Source organism: Rhinatrema bivittatum, chromosome 2 (assembly GCF_901001135.1).
Source record: "Rhinatrema bivittatum chromosome 2, aRhiBiv1.1, whole genome shotgun sequence".
Taxonomy (NCBI): Eukaryota; Metazoa; Chordata; class Amphibia; order Gymnophiona; family Rhinatrematidae; genus Rhinatrema; species Rhinatrema bivittatum.
Window position 1 is genome coordinate 64,216,729 of NC_042616.1, and position 14,833 is coordinate 64,231,561.

Sequence of the window (14,833 nt, forward strand, 5' to 3'; positions counted from 1 at the left end):
AACTTCCTATATAGGATCAGGAGCTCCTCCTCCTGGAAACATGGGGCCTCCTAGCGTGGCCTCCTAGCTGGGCTTTATTCCCCAACAGGCAGGGTCCCATCCACAGAGCTCTCTCTCCCTGCAGGATTTAAGATGGCCAGGCATCAAGCCTGATCCCAGACAGATTAAGGAGAGGATTTAGGGCCACAGAGAGCACCAGAGGCAGAGAATCAGTGGGGATAGATATAGCAGAGAAAATAATTGGCTGCCCTCAGAGAGTAATGCAAGCAGGAGCAGCACCTTGTCAATTACCACTTCCTCCCCTATCTTAATACTCCAAAGCCAGATTGCCCACAAAGAACCATCACTCTTAATTCAGGCCACAGCTAAAACAGCTGGCAAGAGAGAGTCTCACTACACCCCAACAAAAGAGACCCCAGCAGACATTTCTGTGAAATGCTATCTTATAGAGCACATCAAGAACATGGACACAGACTTACTGGTATATTGGACATGCAAACCTGCAGTCTGGCCAGACCTAGCCAAGGTAGCTAGCTCAGTGCTATCTTTCTTTCCTACCAAGAAGCATGCCCCATGAATGTGTCTTTTCAGTGCCAGAGGATATTGTGAGCTTTCATCAATCACGGCTGTCACCAGAGTTGATGGAAAAGCTAGTCATTTTAAAAACCATTTTGCCTTTGCTTGGGTTTCCTGAATTTCCATGCAAGTGGCAAGATGACTAAAAGCACCTTGAAGGACTTTCTGGAACCCTGCCTACCTGCCAAACCCCTGACACACCACCTTAGAGGTCTTTTTCCTACCACTTGGCCTCCCTCCCATGTCTCTTTAGGAGTCTTGCTCCCACAACTCTGCCTACCTGCCATGCCCCAGATGTACCACCTTAGGTTGACACTGCTCTTTTTATTTGCTATGCCCCAAATATACTACCTTAGGGGTCTTGCTGCCACCACTGTATCGCCGTACCACTGATATACCACCTTAGGTATCATTCTGCCACCATTCTGCCTACTTCCCATGCCATAAACTTAGACAACACAGTGGCAGCAAGACCCTATCTGCCATGCCCCTGATATACCATCTTAGGTTCTTACTTCTACCACTCTACCTACTTGCCATGCCCCTATATACCAGTTTAGGGGTTTTGCTGTTACATGCCTTCCTGCCATGCTCAAGGGATCTTATTGCTACTTTGCCTACCTATTAAGCTTATGATAAACCAGCATGGGAAAATTGGTACCTCTGTGTTGTTTGCTGTTTGGATTTTTTATGTTTATATTTATTATTACTTGATTGATCACAATTAATTGCATTATTAAAACAAAGTGATGTCAAACAAAAATTCAAACAAGGCTAACAAGTTAAAACTAGAAAATGTATAACATAAATCATATCAAAATAAAACTAGTTAAAATATAAGAAAATCATAGTGCAACAAAACAAATTAAATGAATAAAATAACAAAACATCAAGATCAATATAAATAAAATACAAGATAAAATGGATCTCAGTCTGGTTCTCCCACCCTCTTCCTTTCTTGGTTATACTGGGGTGTTTTGCCCTTGGAAAAATATAATTGAAAAAATACAAAATAATAAAAGTTTCTTCTCCATGCCCATCTCTTTTCTTGTTCCCTACCTTACTGTTTTATTGTACATCTGTAGGATCCCTGCCTTGTTCCCCACCCTTCTTTCTTTATACTGAGGTGTATTGTCTCCAAAAGCCATCAGTCAGAAGGAAGAAATGCAAGCACAAGAGAGAAGATTCACAGACGAGATCTTTTACATTTTCTCAGGGTGGGAAAGATTTTAGTCAGAAGAGAGAGCTAATGCAATACCAGAAAATCAACAAAGGGAAGAGACTATATTCAGCTACTCAATATGGGAAAATCTCTCTTTATAAACAAAACCTCAAATTTCACAAATCACCAGGAAAGCTACACTGAAGAGAGACCATTGCCTTATTATAATTGTGACAAAAGTTTCAATTGGAAAGCAAATTTCACAAGAAACCCAAAATTCCACCCAGCAGAAAAATCAATATGAAGTAGGGAATGTAATAAAAGCTTATATCACAAAAGTGATAGAGATGACAGATCATTCTCTTGTACTAAATCTAACAAGTGGAACCTCTTCAATAGGAAGACAGACGTCGCCCACATCACTCTGCTTTGCGCTATTTCCCCCATGCTACAGCTTGGTATTCTTTCTGCCACTCCTCTTTCTTCATACCCAGACTTTATATCTGGGGGTTCTTACTGTCACTCTGCCTTGCTGCCGTAGCCCCAGACTCTATAACTTTGGTTGTTCATGCAAACAGTAGGGGGCTGCTTTGCACCTCTCATGGCGCCTTGGTGAGTTGATGCTACATTTTGTGCTGTTTTATCCCTTTTTCAGTTCCTAGGTGTTTTTCCTTTCACCTTTTCTGATTTATTCTCCTGTCATAGTGCCTTAGGATGTTAATGCCACTCTTGGTGCCACCTTGCCCTGTCTACTGCCTTTGAGGGTACGTGCCATTGATGTTAGTTCCCTCTTTGGAGCCTTGGGGTGTTCTTCCTACTCTTGCTGCTTCTTTGCTTCTCTAACAGTACCTTGGAAATCTCCTGCCACTGCTGGTACCTCTTTTCCCCTTTAAGTGCCACATTTGGTGCCACTTTGGCACAGTCTAGGTACCTCGGAGTATTTTTTCCCCCTTTTGATGATGTCTTCCCTAAAGTTTCATCAGAATCGATGCGATCACTCCATTATGGGAGCCCAGAATAGGCTACAGTGCTTTCTCCGCTTTAATGTTAAACGAATGAACAAATAAAACAAATAAACTATATTTTTGCTTAAAATTAGTGAACTAAATGGAGATATCCTATGAAACAAATGAATGAACCAAAATGAAAATTTTCTTTGCATACCAGTAAGGACGATTTTCAGCATGTTTATTAATTGCTTAATTATGTGGCTCTAACGGGCTGTAGTTTTTCCTTTTGTTCAAATGTTTTCTTTTCAGAATTCTGGTTCCCTCTTTCCCCATCCTTTCTTGAGGTCTATAATTAGCCTGCTGGTTATTTATTTCTTACTTGTACTAATAATGTTTGAGAATTAGTCTTGCAAATGCCCGTTTTCCTAAGAAACGTTTTTGGTTTTTTTTTTTATATGATTTGTGAGAATTAATTAAAAAAAGAATTTATGAAGGATATTGCCACAGATACTCTAAATACAGTCTATATTTACAGTTACATCTGCTTCAAATGCTGTGGTTTCTACAGCCGATCTATGAGTACTCCAGCTCCAGCCATAGTAAATGTATACCAGCTTCTTAAATTTCAGTGAAGTGCTCACAGCAGATCTACAGTCAAACAAGGAAATAGTACATTTACACAGATAGTAATGCAAGTTTCCCTAAAATCCATTTTCAAATGCATTACTGTCTCTACAGGAATCTAATCATTTACAACATGTTTTCTCGATTATGAATCAAAATTATATTGCGGAATTGTTATTGAGCAATCAAAAGTTCCTAATGCACGTGAAACGCTGCATGTAATCTAGCTAGTGGCAAAATAAAGGGCTTTTGAACTAATCTGTGCTAAGTCTAACACGGGCAATAATGTACATTAAAGCCCATGCATTAATCTGCATTAGTTACTTCAGTGTGCAGGGCAAAGTACCATGTGAGTTGTATCAGTGCTATTTTGATTTTGACACTGTAGGACAGGAGGGATAAACCCGAGCTTCATTCTCCAAGACATCTAATGGCGTAGGCCGAAGTATGGAGTTCACCTGGCATGGGGGGGGTGGATTGCACCCTGACAATCCCTTCATTTGAGCAGATGGGGGGGGGGGGCAGGGAGGTGAACCAAAGAGTAAGATTGGAGACAAGTGGTCTCTTTAGTCGGAGGGTGGTGAGGCCGGGGGATAAGATCCCATTTATTGCTAGAGGGTAGGAGCAGTGGAAAGGATTGAAGACTTAGAACCCCTTGCATTGTGTGGGTGGGAGTGGGGGAAATCAGAGTTGCCGTCGATGCTGGCATTAGCCGCCATCGGTAACGCGGATGCATTACCGGCAGCGGTAACGCACATGCGTTGCATAGTGACAAAATGCCAGTTTTAAGGCCTAATGTACTAAAAGCTATGTGGCTGTTGACACCTCCATTAAAACTTGTGCATTGCCCTGCATTAATGGCTGATTTTAACACAGCTCAGTTAATAAGGTCCTGCATGTGCCGCATACTGTTTATATCTCACTCCTGTTTGCCGGGCAGTGCCTTCAGCTTCCTTTGCAAAGGCATTGACAGCAGATTCTGATGTACTCTGCATGTGTGATAGCAGATGTGATAGCGCAGTTAAATAAAACTCAATTCATCATGCCTGTTGAAATCTCGGCAGCATCCGTGAGAAACCAGTTCAGTGAGAAAATTCTTGATTTGCACTTTAAGGGGTTGTGAAGCATGAATGTCCCATCACTGATTTTTAAAAAAAATTTTTTTTTTTTTAATCATTTTCTAATTTTCTGCTTTATTTTTTCTTTTTGGAAAACATCTTTCCAGTAACATCTGAAGCTTAATCCATTCATTGTAAATATGTATTTAAGATTTTTAAAAAGAGGTGATGAGCTTTTCATAGGAAAGCCTGGATGACTACATATTATTATACTGCATCTCAGAATTTTACAGGTAGCCATATGGAAATAAATTCTATATGTTTCTACTTATGCTGGTTTCCTTTAAACCTTTTCTTTAAAAAAAATCTATTGTTTCCCTTTCTGTCTAAGAAGAGTGATTACATTTTGCCAAGAATACCAATTTCATCATGAGGCCTGGAAATCATAGGCATCCAAAGAAAGAACAGACCACTTTAGCTACATACCAGCACAGTATCAATCATTTTTAACAATATTCATCGTCACGCTATACAGATCACCAAAGTGTTTGACAAAGTAACTATTTGCAGGTGTAGCATTAGAAAAGATACCCAGGGACAGCTAATGCTAGGATCTGCCAAAATGTTAAATGCTAACCACCGGCATACTGCAAGTTTACTCTCAAGCCACTTTTAAGAACCAGAATTTCTCTGAAGTGTAAATTATACGGTGCACCAGTAGTAATTTAGCAGACAAAAGAGTTGTTGCCATGAGGTAAAAATTTGCTCAGTAGGTTCTTTTTATTTTCATATGCTTTTGAAAACTGTAGGCCTCATTTATTAACAGGCCAATTTTGTAAAAATGGATGAGTGCCCAACTTACTTGGCCTGCACATAGAGAGGATCCAAGATGGTCGACCGTGCAGGACGCGCTTGAGATGCTCTCATTGGGCAGTGGATTTTTTCGCTATGCCTCACTCTGGCCGGAAGCATCGGGCCAGGGAGCATGAGGATTTGCCCTTTTCCATGATATCTCAAGTCCTGGGCCCAATGGACACCCAAGTGAGACGGGGATCTCTGAATCCAGAGAAGGCTCGCTGGAGGTTGATCGGGAGGAAGTGGAACCCGACACCCTCCCTGAACTGTTGACATCTTTATCCCTGGAGCATTGGACTGCTCCAGTAAATCCCACGGGGGAGGGTAAGACCCGGTGCTTTCTGAAGCCTTCAGGGACTCCATGAACAGTGTTAGCTGTGCTGCTTCATGGCAGTTGGAAGGAGAAATTTCTGTAAAATTTGGATCACCGATGCCTGAGCTGGTAAGACCTGCCTCTATTATATTGGACTCTATCTGGGAGGCAATACAAACTTTGAATAATAATATTGCCAAACAAATAAACCCTGTACTAGTCACTTCCTTGGGTTTGATAGACAATCATCTGAAAACAGTAAAATGTGGAGCCTCCATGAATAAAAATAGCTTATGCTAATCTTAAAATGGAAATTGGAAATGTATCTGCAGTTAGGGATGTGCATTTGTTTGCAATGTATTGGCAATCCGCAACGTATATGCCATATTCGTTGTATTCATGGGGGTCACAAAACGTATGGTGGACCCCTACAAATACAATGTATCACTAAAGAATAAACCCCCACCCTCATGACCCCCCCAAAACTTGCCAAAAGACCTTGGTGGTCCAGCGGGGGTCCTGGAGCGATCTCCTGCACTCTGGCTGTCGGCTGCCGGTATTCAAAATGGCGCCGGCCGTCCATTGCTCCTACCATGTGACAGGGGCTGACCAATGGCACCGGTAGCCCCTGTGATATAGTAAGGGCAAAGGCTATCGGCACCATTTTGAATACCGGCAGCCGACAGCCCGAGTGCAGGAGATCGCTCCAGGACCCCCGCTGGACCACCAGGTACTTTTGGCAAGTCTTGGGGGGGGGGTAAGGAGTGTGGGGGGTTGTAGTTAATTAAATTTAAAGGGTTGGGGTTTTTTGGGGGGAAACGAATACATATGTAACTAATGAACGGATCGGGGTCCCCCGAGAACGGATGCAATGGATTTGGGTCCCGACGAATATGAATACCAAATGGGATGCATCCGTCCCTGCTGCACATCCCTATCTGCAGTACAACAAACTATGAGTAAAGAAAATCAGTTTTTAACTAATAGATTGGAATAGTTGGAAAAACAAGTGAGGGAAGGAATTTATGCATTATTAATTTTCCAAAAGATCCTACAGTTCCTCCCAAAGATATGAGGAACAAATACCTATTAGAAGTTCTTAAAATTCCTGAACAAAGTTTGCCCTTGGTTTCAAGAGTATATTATATTGCACCGTTTAAAAAGGTTTCCCCAGATCAAAAGGGGTTTCAAGTTCTTTCAGCAATTGATTCTTCTCAGAGTGATTTAACTAATGTGTTGCAGACTAGCCAGAAGGACTTGATTTCTCCGGCTACACTTATTGTTACATTTTTATTGGAGTCTGATCGAGAATGGATATTGAAGGTGATTTTTTTTTCCCATAGCTGGGACTCCTTTTTGGATTTTAAAGTTTGTGTCTACCCGGATTTGGCTCGGCAAACTCAATAGAAAAGAAAGCAGTTCCTACTACTAAGGCCTGGGGTATTAGAAATAGGAGCTTTTTTCCTTTTGAAATTCCCTTGCAACTGTATTATTAAATATCAGAATGTTTCCTATATTTTTTTCCTACCTTCACAATTCATCTTTTTTGCCCGATAAAACTCCATCTGTTTCTAACTTAACTTCTTCTCCCGTTGCCTTAGATTGAGTGCAAGATTCTAGCATTGGTTCCATTTTAATTGGGTATGTTTCCTGAATGCCTGTCTTTATTCTTATTAGCGATGTTTCCTGAGGTTGTGTTATGGAGCATCCTCTAGAGGTCTTGGGTTAAAAGAGACATTTATTAGTATGATAATTTTCCTGATGGAAGTATGTTTTTTTCCTTTGTCTCTTGTTTGCAAATTCAAGGGTATTTCTTGAAATGTATATGAAAAAAATTTCAGAAATAATAAAAAAAAAAAAAGAACTGCAGATACAGCATTCAAGACCTCCAACCACTGCTGGAAGCCAGTATGGGCCAAAGCACATGCTGTATTTCAAGTGCCACCCCCACCCCCACCAGGAAGAGCTCTCACTGTCTAGTGCCTCCCAGTTCTGTTTCAAGTCCTGCCGCCTCACCACCCAAGCAGCCTGCTGTCTGGTGCTGTGAATACATTTCAAGCAGGCCCTGTCCACCAGAAGCACTTCCTGACAAGCTCCCTGACCCTGCACTAAAGCAGAAGTGCAGTGCTGCAGGGCGTGGGATCCTCAGTAAGCGAGCTGCTGAAGGAGAGAGGAAAAGGCTGAAGCCACCACCAGTAAGGATGACTGCCATTGAAGTGCAGGAGTGGTGGAGGGAGGAAAGGGAGATTCTCAGTAGGCCAGGAGCGGTAGGAGAGAGGAGCATGCTAGGCAGGGGATGGGGTTAGAGATGGCGATGCTGCTGAGTGGGTAGTTGGGAGAATCATCTTAATGTTTTCTTGTCCTGGCTTCTGTCCTCCAAAATAAACTCCGATATTTACCCATAAAAATCATGAATCAATTTTTTCAACTGATTTTCCCCTGTTTTTGTTCTTGCCATAACAAACCCTGATAACTAATAGATTCTGATAGAATCTCACACCTATATGACATCAAATAAATGTTTTTTTTTAAGAGTATTGCCCTAATTCAGGTTAGCTTTAGATTAGTACTAGTTTAGATTTGAGGGTTTGCATTGTTTATTGGTGTACTCAACATATCAATTAATAGTAAACGTAACTAATGTGTCTTAAGATAAATGTACAAGTATTTTTAGGAAATCTTCAAGGATGAGCATATGTAATCTGTACTTATGAGGTTATGATCTTCCAGTCCATTCCAATTAAGGAGCGGACTGGGAGGGAACTTCCCTAACCCCCTACCTAACCTTCTTTCCCCTTCCCCTCTCCACCCTGACCCCTAACACTTACCTAGCTGTCCCAGTTTTTTTTACATTTTTCTACTTTCTGGTCCATGGCCGGACCTGTTTTAAAATTCGTGTGGCACACACAAGGCCCCGTCACGCACTTAAACCCCATATTTTACGTGCACAGGCCTTTTAAAATTTGGGCAATAGAGAGAGATACACAAACAAATGCATTCTTACAAATTTATCATATGAATTACATATGGTAATTTTCCCAGAAATTTTTCCTAACTTCCACTTAATTTTCTACTATCCATATAACATACTAGTGAGAAGTGCCTATCATTGCTCAGGTAGTCTGGTCTATAACAGCCTGCTTGTATTTGTGTGCTCTGTGTGTGTAAATGTGTATGATTCTACCTGTCTGTGTGGGTGCTGTTGCCTCTGTGTGTGTTTCAGCCTGTATCTTTGTGTGTGTGTTTATGTTTTGGGGAGCCTGTGTGTTTGTGTGGTTTGGGGAAGTCGGAGTCTGCCTGTACCTGTGTGTGTTTCTCTGCCTGTATGTCTGCCTGTGTGAGTGTTTGCCTATGCCTGTGTGTGTATGTCTTCCAGTGTGTGTTTGTGTGTGTCTCTGCCTCTGTGTGTTTGTGTGTGCCTGCCTGTGCCTCCCTGGATGTGTGCCTGTGTGTGTATGTATGTGTGTGCACATGCACGTACAAGCCAGTGTGTGCATGTTCACGAGCCTGTGTGCACTTGTGCTAGCCTGTATGTGTTTGTGCGAGCTTGTGTGTGCATGTGCAAGCTTGAGCTTGTGTGAATTCTTGCATGTGTTTGTGCTTGCTTGTGAGTTTGTGTGTGCCTATGTGTGTGTACCTATTAGAGATGTGAATCGTGTCCTCGATCGTCTTAACGATCGATTTCGGCTGGGAGGGGGAGGGAATCGTATTGTTGCCGTTTGGGGGGGTAAAATATCGTGAAAAATCGTGAAAAATCGTAAAAAATCGAAAAAACGTAAAATCGCAAAACCGGCACATTAAAACCCCCTAAAACCCACCCCCGACCCTTTAAATTAAATCCCCCACCCTCCCGAACCCCCCCCCAAATGACTTAAATAACCTGCGGATCCAGCGGCGGTCCGGAACGGCAGCGGTCCGGAACGGGCTCCTGCTACTGAATCTTGTTGTCTTCAGCCGGCGCCATTTTCCAAAATGGCGCCGAAAAATGGCGGCGGCCATAGACGAACACGATTGGACGGCAGGAGGTCCTTCCGGACCCCCGCTGGACTTTTGGCAAGTCTTGTGGGGGTCAGGAGGCCCCCCCCAAGCTGGCCAAAAGTTCCTGGAGGTCCAGCGGGGGTCAGGGAGCGATTTCCCGCCGCGAATCGTTTTCGTACGGAAAATGGCGCCGGCAGTCGTTCAAGCTGGTAACAAGCAGAAGCCCGCTTGTAACAAGCTGGTAACAAGCAGAAGCCCGCTTGTTACCAGCCACAGACAGTCTCAATCTGCCCTGAAGAAACTACATGTGAAACGTTGACGTTGGCGATTCTAGGCACACACTTGTTTCAAGCGGTGAAAAGATATCACAACAAGTTTGAAAAGATAAGTGCAACATTGTGGCGGGGATTATAAGCACAGACTTGTTCTGAGATATTTATATTGCAACAAGTTCCCTAAATTAGTGCTATACTATAGAAGGCTAAGCAACAAGTCTTCAAACTATGTCATTTTGTCTTAAGGCATAAAAGTTTCAATAACTATCTTGCCTGCTTTAACTTGGGCTGCATTTTCAAGTTGATACGGACACCGTTGCAGTGTTTTTAAAGGACATTCTCTCAGTGAAAAATTGAATTAAATATACATTCGTGTCACATTAGCCGAATCAGTTCAAAATTTACAAGCCAGAAAACAACGGCTGTGCTACTAATGGCAACACAAGGGAAGTTGGTTTCAACTCAGAATACTATGTTTAATAAGATATACAAAAGTTAAAAAATCCTTTTTAAAGAAAAAAACAAAAAAAGAGACAACAGGAAACCTATGATCGAACTTACTGGTTTTTCAAAAAACCTTTGTAAAAAATAACAAGGTTTACCAGTTCTGAGGTTTCTGTCTCTATACAAAAAACATTTTATAAACTTTGACCATAGTAGAATAAAGATTGGTTTTTAACAAAAATTGTCCGTACCACTTACTCATATACAGTTGGTTAATTTTTCCTTGTGTAGGGGTCTGTGCCAGTGTGTGTGCTTGAGGGAGTATTTGGGTGTCTCTGCCTCTGTATGTTTGTGTGTGTATCTGCTTGTGTGTGTGTGTATGTTGGTGCCTGTACCTGTGTGTGCTGATGTGTATCTATTTCTGTGTGTATATGTGTCTGTGTCTCTGTACCTATATATCTGTATATATGTGCCTGTAGGGGGATGCCTGTGTGTTTGTGTCTGTGTGTGTGCCTGTGTGTGTTGGTGTGGTCTTGTGTTGTGTGTATGTGTATGACAAAGCTTTTCAAAGAGAGCATACTGTATTTGCACATTGCACCTTCCACTGTTCTGGTGCAACAGACAGACACAACAGTGTGACTGACATGACCGACTGACTGTCACAAGCCTTTTAGATACTGTAGATGAAAATTAGTTCTTCCAGAGCTACTACATGCATGCCTATTGGTCACCTAAAGTGTGACTGTTGAGTAATGCCATATCATTTTCTTCCTGAGGGCTATGGAATTAATTTTCAAAGGAGTTACATGCGAAAAAGTAGCAAATTTCAAAAGCCCTTTTATGTGTACAATTCCTTTTGAAAATTACCAATGAGTGTTGCCACCATGGGCTGCCTGCATAATCTGGCCTGCAATTCATTCCTGGTCTTCTCTGCAGTAGGCCATACTTTTAAGGGCCATTGTGTCAAACTTGCTGCTTCAATTTCTTGCTATGGCAAGAGCATTTTAATTTTGTTTTTGTTTTATGATGATTTTATGTGATCTTTTTTATTTTGGATTTTATGTAATAAGTGTATATATATTATTGTATTATGTGTTCATTTTTGTACAGTGCTCTGAGCCAATATTTAAAATCTGGTAAGGGCAATATAAGTATTCTTAAATAATTAAGGGGGTTATTTTCTAAGGATTTATCGTACATGAAAAGGGCATTTTTGCGGCGGTAATATTTAAATTAGGGGGAGGGGAGGAGTCAGGGAGGAGTTAGGGAGGAGTCGGCAGTAGCATGGGGAATAGCACCAGCTTTTACGGTGGCGCTTTGCCAGTGATAGCCTGCAGCCGGCCGCACTGCGGCAGGTGAAATTGCACCGCTGTGGTGCGATCGACGCCACCCCCTTCTTCACCCCCTGCCCCCTTTAGTGCAGGCTTCATCATTCCGCACGGAATGATGAATCCTGGCCTAAGTCTGCTATGTAACAATACTAAGCAGCTTTATTGAAAATCAATAGTTATTTTGACAATTAGATATTAATAGACTGTTCTTGGATCCACTGAATGGGGCGGATTTTCAAAGGGTAACGCGCCTGTTATAAAATTGGGCGTAGATTTGTACGCCCCGGGTTGTGCGCACGAACCTACGCCCGCGCGTAACTCTGAATATCTGACCCGATAGTTTTCCAATTCATAGAGAGGTAGATTTTAAAAGCCTTGCATGCACAAAAATGGCCACAAACCTGCATAAGTGGGCTGAGCGGGAGCTACGCAAATTTTAAATAGCCGGGAAGGGCACACATATGTTTTATGTAAACCGAAGTGATTAGTAACATTGTTACCAGAACCTCGGTATATAAAAGATGTTAAATAAATAAATAAAATAAATGTGCATGTGCCCAGAAAACATGGGCAGAACATGAGTGTTCCCAGCACAACCCCTAATTTTCCTCAGTCAACAAACATATCTTTGCGTGGGGGGGGGGGGGGGGAGAGAGAGAAATTTTCTTTATAAGGCTTAGCCTGACACTCAATATATGGACTATTGTAAGAGGACACTTTGAGTTGGGGTTGGGGGTGGTGTTAGAGAAACATTCAGAGGTATTCATTGTAAAATTGACATCATTAAAAATTTTTAGACCTTATAAGTGATGAAAAGGTGTTGATCTGTACAATGCAGCTAGCAGAGACTAAGGGGCAGATTTTAAAAGCCCTACGTATTGGATTTACACGCATAGGGGGGGTTACGCACGCCGGGGCTTTGTAAAAGGGGCGTGGCGGGGGTGGTCTGGGGGCGGGACCGAGGCTTCTGGCACAGCGGCCATTTGCTGCTGTGCCGGGCGATCGCACGCCGGCAGCCGGCCTGGGCGTGCAAGTTACGTCTGACAGAGGCAGGCATAACTTATCAAATAAAGGTAGGGGAGGGATTTAGGTAGTGCTGGGAGGCGAGTTAGATAGGGGAAGGGAGGGGAAGTTGGGGGGGGGGGGCAAAGGAACATTCCCTCCGAGGCCACTCCAATTTTGGAGTGGCCTTGGAGGGAACCGGGGAAAACCATCGGGGCTCTCCTAGGGCTCGGCGTGCTCAAGGTGCACTAGTGTGCCCCCTCTTGCACTCACTGACCCCGGATTTTATAACATGCGTGCGGCTGCGCGCTCATGTTATAAAACCGGGTGTACATTTGTGCGCGCCGGGTTGTGCGCACAAATGTATGCCCGCGCATACGTCTTAAAATCCGGCCCTCAGTGTAAAAATTAACTCCTCTTGTTAGAATTTTCATTGCATATAAGTTCTAAAATTCTTTAATGATGCCAGTTTTATAATGAATACCTCTGAATGTGTCTGTAACCCCCTAGAGATGTGAGGATCGGGGAGTATAAGTGAAACTTTCCTGACGTAAATTTGACATCTCAGCCTATTCACAAACACGTTGGCAATATTGTACTTTTAATAACACCTGGAATCACACATATAGGGGTGGATTTTCAAATGATTTATCCTGCTAATTTTGGGAGTTAGCCGGAGAAGTCTACTCTGTTAAAAATGACCCCCTCTGACCAGTTAAATTTGTGCAGATAATACTGCAAGGCACACAGATTTAACTTGTCAGAAAAGGGGAAGGAACCTATATTTGGAGGCCTGTATTTGGATTTAGTCAGTTAACATGATATTCAGTCCTAACCAGCTAGATTGACCTGTATAACTCTAGACACTGTTGTATTTAACCAGATATTAAATCAAAATCTAGCCAGCTAGTCTCAGCTGAATACCCTGCGTAAGATAACCTAGGAAAATGACCCCGTTATCTTATCCCATTCAGCGGAAATTTTGAAAACTGAAACTACAGCCAGCAAAATAATTGCTTATATACAAAGACAGAAAAAAACATGTGTGATTGCAGAAGCTATCAAAATGTATTCTAAAGGTGTTTGCAGCACATATTCAGCAAATTGATATTGCTAATAACTGCATATAATACTTGTACAACTGGGATGATTTTTTTTTTTGTTTGTTTATTTGTTTTTACAGTTTGCAAAATTGTAACTGAACTTTTTTACTGAAGAATTTAAGTCATGTGGTATTTTTGCACTCGATGCCTGACAACCTTTGAAAACAAATGCCTTTTCAATAATTCTCATATGTAGCCAAGATCTAAATGATTTTCTTGACACTGTTAAACCATATGATTTTTTTCATTTGCTCTTTTTTCTTTTGTATAGAGTAGCATACATGGTTTGTGTGATCTAGAACAATGTGTGGCACAAATTATACTGAACAACAACAGTCCATCACCAAAGATGTCCCCCGGTTATACTTTAATGTTTACTATGTCATTTAATCTGTTTCGTGCACAGTGACTGTGTGCATATGTAACATAAAAAATCTTTGGTGATGAACTGTTATTGTTCAGTATAATTTGTGCCAGACATTGTTCTATTGTGATTTATCTATATGTGTGTGCTTTTCACTACGCCCTTCTCTTGTGTAATCTAGAAACAGAATACGATGATAGATTATGATCACTGAACCCATTTAATTGTGCTGTAATATATATGTATGTATATACATCAGGATTCTATTTATCAGAAGTAACAAACATATTTTTGTAAAAAAATTTGCTTGTATGACTTTTCTTTTACAGTATCATTGAAATTGATCCAATCAGTCTTTTCTAGTGATTGGGATTGTTTGTGTACTTGCTCTTTGGTGTCAACATTTTCTGAACGCCATCAAGGATCATTGAGAATGTCTTAGTTTTCATGAAAGGGTCAAGTTATGAAAAATTCCACAAGGAACACAAGTGCCAGTGCTGGACTGAGGATCAAGTAAAATGAAGGCAAAATAGCGCCAAAAAAGTTTACACATTTCCCTGCCCAGTGTCGAAAGAGTTGCATCTTTCTTTTCTGTTATCTCCTGTGAATTTAATTTCTGAAAGGGTAAAGATATCAAGAGAAAACAATTCGCAAGTAGAAAATGTACCAAATTTAAGGAACTAGCAGAAGTCCAATAGCTTATTTTTGGAGAAAATATAATTTGCTTGGTTTTTATCTGCATGACATTTTCCCTTTCTAAAAGATGCAGCAAATTAAAGCATTGGGCAAAAGATGCAC

The 14,833-nt window shown here is 41.6% G+C and overlaps 1 protein-coding gene across 2 annotated transcripts in view; it reads left to right on the top strand.

Annotated features, from left to right (window-relative positions):
- PTH1R (parathyroid hormone 1 receptor) overlaps positions 1-14,833 on the top strand; it is a 595,747-nt gene that overhangs the window by 551,704 nt on the left and 29,210 nt on the right. The window lies entirely within an intron of this gene.